The sequence below is a fragment of the Sipha flava genome, unplaced genomic scaffold (genome assembly GCF_003268045.1).
Source record: "Sipha flava isolate LNK unplaced genomic scaffold, YSA_version1 179_pilon_pilon, whole genome shotgun sequence".
Taxonomy (NCBI): domain Eukaryota; kingdom Metazoa; phylum Arthropoda; class Insecta; order Hemiptera; family Aphididae; genus Sipha; species Sipha flava.
Genome location: NW_020272149.1, coordinates 1,025,943 through 1,034,043, shown reverse-complemented (window position 1 = coordinate 1,034,043; position 8,101 = coordinate 1,025,943). Strand labels below are relative to the sequence as shown.

The following is an 8,101-nucleotide window of genomic DNA, read 5'->3' as shown; positions in this document are numbered from 1 at the left end:
TAAAAACTATCTTTTACGTAATTATAAATAAGTACATATAATTTTTTTTAAGTTCAGCATTCTTCAATTTTATCAATTTGATTTCTATATAATATGCTTAATAAGTACCATAATGATAAACTCACTCATAAATTACAATAATAGTAATATTACTATTAAAGCACTTATCATCATTAAAATAAATCAATTCTACATATATTGGTTTTGTATAAAAAAGAGTATCTTAATATTTCAAATCGGTAGTACAGACATTGAACCTAAGATTCAATATCATAATACAACAAATAATCAATAATTCTTAGAATAGTTTTGTCTATGTTCGGCCAGAAGTAATACAAACAAATTTTAGTCAAGGGCCATAATTATCTTTTTCTAAAATAAAAATAAAACAATCAAACAACAAATTATATTTTCATAAGTAAGTGTCGTTATTTATTGATATTTTTTCTCTAAATATTAGCTTTAAAATTTAATTCAGCCATATAATTATAAACGTAAGTACACAAACTCCTATTAATTATTTTATCCCGGATTTAAAAGTTCAAACAAACAATAGATTAAAAATATTCAATTGAATTAACAATTTATTATTTATTTTTATACTGTACATACTATCTAGTCGTAAATGTCACATTTATTTATATTTTTAGAAACGTATTGTTGACTGAGCATTTAAGTAGTTATTATCCAGCTTATAAATTGCAAGAGTTGGGTACTCTAAGTTAATACTATAATATTATACCGTACTTGACCAATCATCACTAACAGCATCAATGACTGTGAAAAATGCTGTGCCTTTTATTATTAATCGAAAGAAATCCAATAGCGCAAATACTTTTTGCTTTGAAGTAATGATTATTGTTCTATATACTATATTATTATAGTATAAACCAAATCGTTATAATTACAATATGAAATAATTAAATACTAACCGTTTCTTTTTCTTTTTACTAATCATTTCAGACAATAGAAGCAAAGCAATTAAATTTTCATGTTTTACCAACAATGTTATTTAGTGGACAGTCAATAGTTCGATTTTATTTTAAAATATTACATTTAAAAGAACTGTGTCCAAAATTGATAAAATACAATATGTTTTTTGTTTTAATGATTTTAAAGGTAATTATATTAATTATAATATTATCATTTATAAATATGACAAGTAGAAATAATTATGAACGTATATAACGCCAAAATTTGTATATGCGTCCACAAAGGTTAATTAGCACATTGGAAAACATACCTATAGGTATAGTATTTTTATCAAAATATCTTTTGTATGTGGATTAATTATTAATCGTAAACTGGAATTACTTAAATTATTTTACTATTTACAAATCATTTGATCTTTTTACCAAATTAGCATATATTTCAAACGGAGGTTTTTAAATAAAATGTACGTTAAATATTACAGAGTGTAAAAAACATGGGTCAAATATTGAAGAAAACTACAAATACATAAAAATAATGCATTATAGTTAAACCAACAAGATTAAATATTTTCAACAAGACAGCAGCTATTCAACTGGAAATAAATGCGTTAGTATATATGTATATATAAATAAATAATACATAATATAATACTATGTATACAAATACCATATACAAATAAATATCTAAGTATTCATAAATTGTATTATCGTACTAAAATATAATCTTTATTTGCAATGCTTACGTGGAAAATAATTTTAGTTAAAAATATTCCAAAAATCTATATAATTTTTGAGTCATTACTAGACTAACCAATCAACTTTTTTATCGGCAATTTTATGTCATTCTATTCTTATCAAAAAAATTATTTGCTTTTATCACAACATGTTGAAACGACAGTTACTTTTGAATCCGTAATTTGTAAATATCGATAAATAAAAACAGCCGATTATCTATCTAGAAATTAATTGTAGTAAATATTTGAAAATCGAACGACAAAATGTAAATAAATTGCCATATTATATAATCAAAATTTAAAATAACTATAAATAATTTACTTTTTGTTTGATTCAACATAATATAACGTTTTCTACTTGAAAATGTTTAAATTAAAAATGTAAATAACAACAACAACACATCATTTAATCGAAATAAAGAGGGTTCGTTTTTTTAAAAATTAAACCATATTATAATTTGCTCATAATCATTTTTTTTTTTTAAATGAATAACAATTGGGACCAGTATTATACCGACATTATCAACAATACGGTTTTTACCAATGTGGTTGGCTTTTAAATTGCAAATCTCAGATACTACCCATAAAGAAAAACATAACTGAAACATTTATTAGTAAGAGTAATGAAAGGATCACTAATATTATCAATGCACATGTTGTATAAATGCTACTTGAATTAAATCATACATGCATTTATATTTGATTTATTCCTGAAAACAATAAACAATTAATTTTAAAACGTAAAAAGCTCAAATTTAAATCAACATTTTTCAAGTTATTCACAAAACAAAAATAATAATTATTTTTAAACAAAAACGTACATAACAAAATTGATATAAACAATTCTTTTTTTTCACAATATTGACTCATAAATATATATAATATTTTTATACCAATTAATAATGTCTTTTCAAAATATTGTAAAATTAAAAAGTTATAGTATGCACTATAATTATTAAAATAAAACAGTATACAATTTTTTTTTGGTCCTGATTATTTTAACTCAGTTATAAAATGTCGAGTAAAATAATTGTTCAAAAATTGAATGTTTATGAATCAAAGGTCTAAAAATGTATTTTCTAATTTTAAATTAAAAATGGCAAAACGCAATTAAGTTATATTAAAAAATGTATAACACTTAACACATCATTAAGAAAAAAAAGAACATTTTAAAGATACACTATTTCTAAATTGCAAAATCTTATGATAAAAAAGATGCTATAGAATTCTTTATTCTCTTGAGAACTTTTAAAAATTGTGGAGTAATCGTTTTTACATTAATACATTATTCTTACCACTTCAAAACAGTAAATATTTGTAAGTACTCTTATATATCTTATATATCTACTCTTATAGCCTATATTTGTATTAAAAATGTATTTAATGTATAACAATTTTTGAACTTGAAGTTAAAAACAAAAAATAATAATATTTACAAAATTTGTATACTTATACTTGATACAAAAAAATTAAGTTCTTAACAAAGACAGAAGAATTTCAAGCAAACAATAAAATAACGTATGATATAAATTCCTCTTACTCGAAAAAGAAATAGTAGCTTATACAATTTTAATGAAGGTTGTTTAAACATTTACAAATAATATTAAGCATTACTTACCGTAATTTAACTTCACAAAAAAATCAGCTTTCATACTAACCCCTCATAAGTCACTTATTTTCTCACCAGATCCCTAATAACCCCACATGAAGACTCCAATGAAAGTCATGTTAGCCTAACCTAACCTAACCTTCTCTACTAAAATTATTCCTTTCTAATATCCAAAGTTGTTAGCTTCATTGGGATGCATTCTATATCGTATAATCTCATGTTATGAATAAATAACCTTATCATTAATACTTGTTGAGTTTAATTATACAGTTGTATACTTCTTTAATAAAATTAATTCTTTAAAATGTAAATATATATATATATATATTAAACATTTTATGTTGAAAATAATTCATAAGTACATAGATTTCAATTTTTATGTTAACTCAGTAATATTTCAGAATAACCCTACAATTTTAATATAGATAACTTTCACACGATCATCAATTTTATTTTTGTACAATAATTATTTTAGTCGGGTCGAAAATAAATAAAATTATTTTCTTTTTCTATCTTTAAAAAAATAAAGCTAGGATCCAATAAATTAAATTATAATTGGTGATGAAATTAGATTTTAGCTTCATTTATTTTCAACTAAAATAATTAATGTGTACCGTAGCCTAAAAAAACGAGATTGGTTAGGCATTTGAATCTTAAACCGTAGCGTCAAGGTTTACACCAAATCACATAATATTATTTAATAATTATTTTTATCATTTACCATAAATAATAAGCACTTGATAATTATTGTTATGATTTATACGTTTTAAATTAGATCAAAATTTTGTACATTAATAAATAAATAATAAATGTAAGAAAAATCTTTTAAAAAAACTGAAAATCTGATTTTTTCTAGGCTTTCTCATCTAATACTTGGCCTGTAATAATCACCTAAATATTATCGTTATATATAACAATACTATATGTATATACTTCAAAAATGGAAAATAACTAATTATAACACCAAAAATATTTAACATTATATTACAAGAAAATTATATTTTTATAATTAATATTTCACTGTGTTACTCGACTAATTGTTTTATGTATCATATTTATTTCAGAGATCGATTGAAGGATATAACATATAATTTTGTATGTAATATATCCGAAGAATGCAACCAATACTTCAATTTCCAAAACCTATTCATCAAATAACTTCAACACTAAAAAATTGATAACAATAAATTAATTTAACTTTCTAATATCTTTGAAGACTTAATTTTGTTTATAAATACCTGATATATTATTTACTATTTTCATTATATAGTTACACTAAAATAATATCAAACTTGTAACAAAATTTCAAATTTTATAATACTTTTAATAGGTATAATAGAAATATCAAAAATTAATATTATTACACAATAGTTGACTTAGTATTAATAATTTAAAAAACCTATAAATTTAATAATGTTTGATGAGTTGATTGATTTAAAACGTTACTTTTGATTATATTAAACATTAGAATAATTATTATCATTATTTTTAATAGAACGCGTTCAATACGAGTATTTATAAAATAAAGTAGGTAGTATTGAAGTACAGCACATGTATATTAATTAATATTAATATACATGTATCATATTGTGCGCCAAATAGTTTTATTTTTACTATTATGCAAATATTTATGTCAATTATAAAAATATTATGAAATATATTATGGAATATTAAATATTCCAAAACCCATTAGCTGTTCAATGTATATACGAGTACTTGTATAACCGTTGTTATGATTAGCAATCATTAGTTTTACATAAATTATACTTATAACAAAATAAAAGTACTAGAAAAATCTAAAACATTCATACAACTATTTTAATCATAATATTTCTAAGATATGATTTTCTACAGTAACTTATCCAGAAATAGTTTTAATGGTCAACCTTAATTCTGAAATCTGTAGTAAATAAACTAGATAAACTATACCAGACATTTATATCCAGTGATTTCCTTAAATCTATACTAGTTATAAAAACCCACGGTTCAACAAATCAAATCATAAAAAACATCCAAGAAAAAACTTCCTCCACTCCTTCGATAATTTTTTTTTTTTTTTTTTTTGTATACCCACACACAAAAACATACCTGGAAACAAAAAAGCTAACGAAGGCAGTTTAGAAGCTTTTATCAATAATAAATAGAAATAGAACTATCCCGAAATAGAACTATCATCTCTAAAGATCACTATAAAATGTGTCGTGGAAAGAAGCAATGAAGAACACCAACTTCTATGGGACCAAAAATCTAACAAAAAACTCCACCAAATCAAGATTATTTTAGCTCAAAATATGTATCCCCAGTCTTTTATAAGACGAGAATAAACAATAAGGACTTAAAATTGGTATAAAAATTGGTCATACAAACATCATCTACATACACTGAAAAAGAACCAATACCCATGTGCGAATTCTGTAACTTAATATCTATAAAATACCTCCTCTTGTAATGTTCATACTTATCAAAGATAGAAAATTCTTCCTTTGGCCAATAGTTCTAGAACATATCATTAAAAAACTTTAATTTATTAATGTATTTTCACAAAAAAAACTTATATATACTGAATTTAAATATTCATTGATATAATATAATTTTTATTATTTTTGTTACCAAATTACCTTTGAAATGTATGATAATTATGTATTGCTAAATATACTCATTATATATTTTTTATGTACTTACTTGTTATAAAATAAAGAATAAATTTTTAAATTTTTTTTCCTGACTAATAACTTTACTTTTGAAGTATCAATAAATACTTATATATAAAAAATAAAATGTATGATATACTCCTAGTTATACAAATATTGATACGAAACTTAAATTATATTGTTAAGATTTAAATAACATACAAATAAACACATATAAACTGTTAAATAAATATTGTATTAAGTGTTAATCATTTTCAAAATGTGTAAAAATATAAGCATGAATATTAAATTAAATATTTTTTTTAATTTTTTTTATAATTAGTTTAGAATTTCTTATTTTTATAAATTTTATCAGTATTCGCCATCAATCTACTTTTTTCATTGAAAAGCGATCATATTTTTTTATTTATTTTTAAATATGACAATTTAGTATAGCAATAGTTGTCAAAAAATATTCCCATAACTTTATACTTTACCTAAAAGAGGTGATGATTTAATTAAAAACTACCTCGATACAGTTTCTAACAATTTCATTGACTTTATTTGAAATTATGTACTACAGATACGTTCGACTGAATTCTGAATACTACACAAACAATACAAATAAAATTTGTGTGAAAAAAACTGTGTCCTACTCTAAATCTGTTCAACTTTCAAGTGTTACCTTGGTTTATATGATTAAGTTTCAATGGGATTTTTAAATTGCTCTCAAAAAGTTTAATTTTTAATAACTCCATACAATTTTTATTAGAACTTCTTTTTTTAAAGTATATGATAATACTTAATGGATAAATACTAATATCATGATCAAGGCTATTAATCACTTAATCTATGATATCTATGATTCAATTTTCATTCATTCTTGAATTAATTTTATATTTCATGAACGATAAAATCGAATTGTTTATTAAATTTACTTATTTTTATTTCCAATTCCCATCATAGTATAGCAGAATTAGTACATTTTTATTTAAACCACCAATTATTACTTATATTTTTAACTATACGAGTATGTATTATCAATATCAAAAATACAGTCTAATGTGATGATATTATTTGCGCATCAAATCAATTTGTAAACAATAAAACCCGTTAAAAAAAAAACTATAAGTGATATGAAATATATTAACTAATGGTATTTGTAATTCATAAAATGGTATAAGATTAGAGTTATATCTTCTAAACCTAAGAATCCGGCTAATTAAATGTATTAGTGTTCGTTTCAGAAAACTGGAAATATGAAACTTAAATTATGCCATAGTTGTTACGAAAAATAATACATTATAATTCATTATAAACAAACAGGTCGTTATACTCAAAATTATATTATGATAATGATCACTATCGGAACTATTATTTTTAATCTACTATTTCACGCTTCAATACTTAACAAATACCTAGTTTGCAATTATAAATGAAATTCTCCAACATTTGCTTATCATATGAATTTATAATACTGTTACGCCAATATAGCCTATATGTGTGTGCGTGTGTGTGAATGAGTATATTTATGTGGTATGATAATAAATTCATTTAAGAAAAACATCTTAGGAAACTTGATTATATCTTATGACAAAGGAATAACTAACGAGCTTAATATTATCAAAGTTAATCCACCGACGACCAACAAAGGAACGTAATGTTCAAAATACATTTATTATACATGAATGTACCTTATTCAGATTTAATATTGTTCTTCCTCGATATTTTAATAATCATACAAAAGTCTCTCGGAAATATACTTCGTGCACGCTATGTTATTTTATCACGCATTAAAAAAGAAGTTAGGTAAAAACTGTTTATTACTTTTTAAACTTATTTTTTCGACACCAAACGAAGCATTAATTGAAGCAATAATTGTAATAATTGCAATAAAAAAACTATTATTAACATTTATTGTTGCTAATATTTTTAGTAAGTTGAGTTCAATGTTTAGTTCATAGATTTATTACTTGCGTCGTTATAAATGCAGTTTATGAACCTATGAAGTTTGGTCGAGTCCCATATCTATAAATTTATTAGGATCAATCCTACGCGCGCTTTAATGACGATTTACTTTTTTTATTAAATCTGTACTGAAATAAAGTACATTATTTCAAAATAAATTACATCATTCACAATTCATTATTCCTGAACCCACCGTAATAGGTGCTCGAATTTTATCATACGACTCAA

The 8,101-nt window shown here is 22.7% G+C and overlaps 1 long non-coding RNA gene across 2 annotated transcripts; it reads left to right on the top strand.

Annotated features, from left to right (window-relative positions):
* The first annotated feature begins 228 nt into the window (after nt 1-228).
* Nucleotides 229-4,480, top strand: LOC112680708. 2 transcript variants are annotated; one of them, XR_003148336.1, is made up of 5 exons: nt 229-418; nt 651-848; nt 964-1,119; nt 1,415-1,539; nt 4,340-4,480. It is a non-coding gene; the product is annotated as an uncharacterized LOC112680708 (long non-coding RNA). The 2 variants fall into 2 exon arrangements; XR_003148337.1 differs by lacking the exon at nt 229-418 and adding an exon at nt 456-494.
* The last annotated feature ends 3,621 nt before the right edge of the window (nt 4,481-8,101 follow it).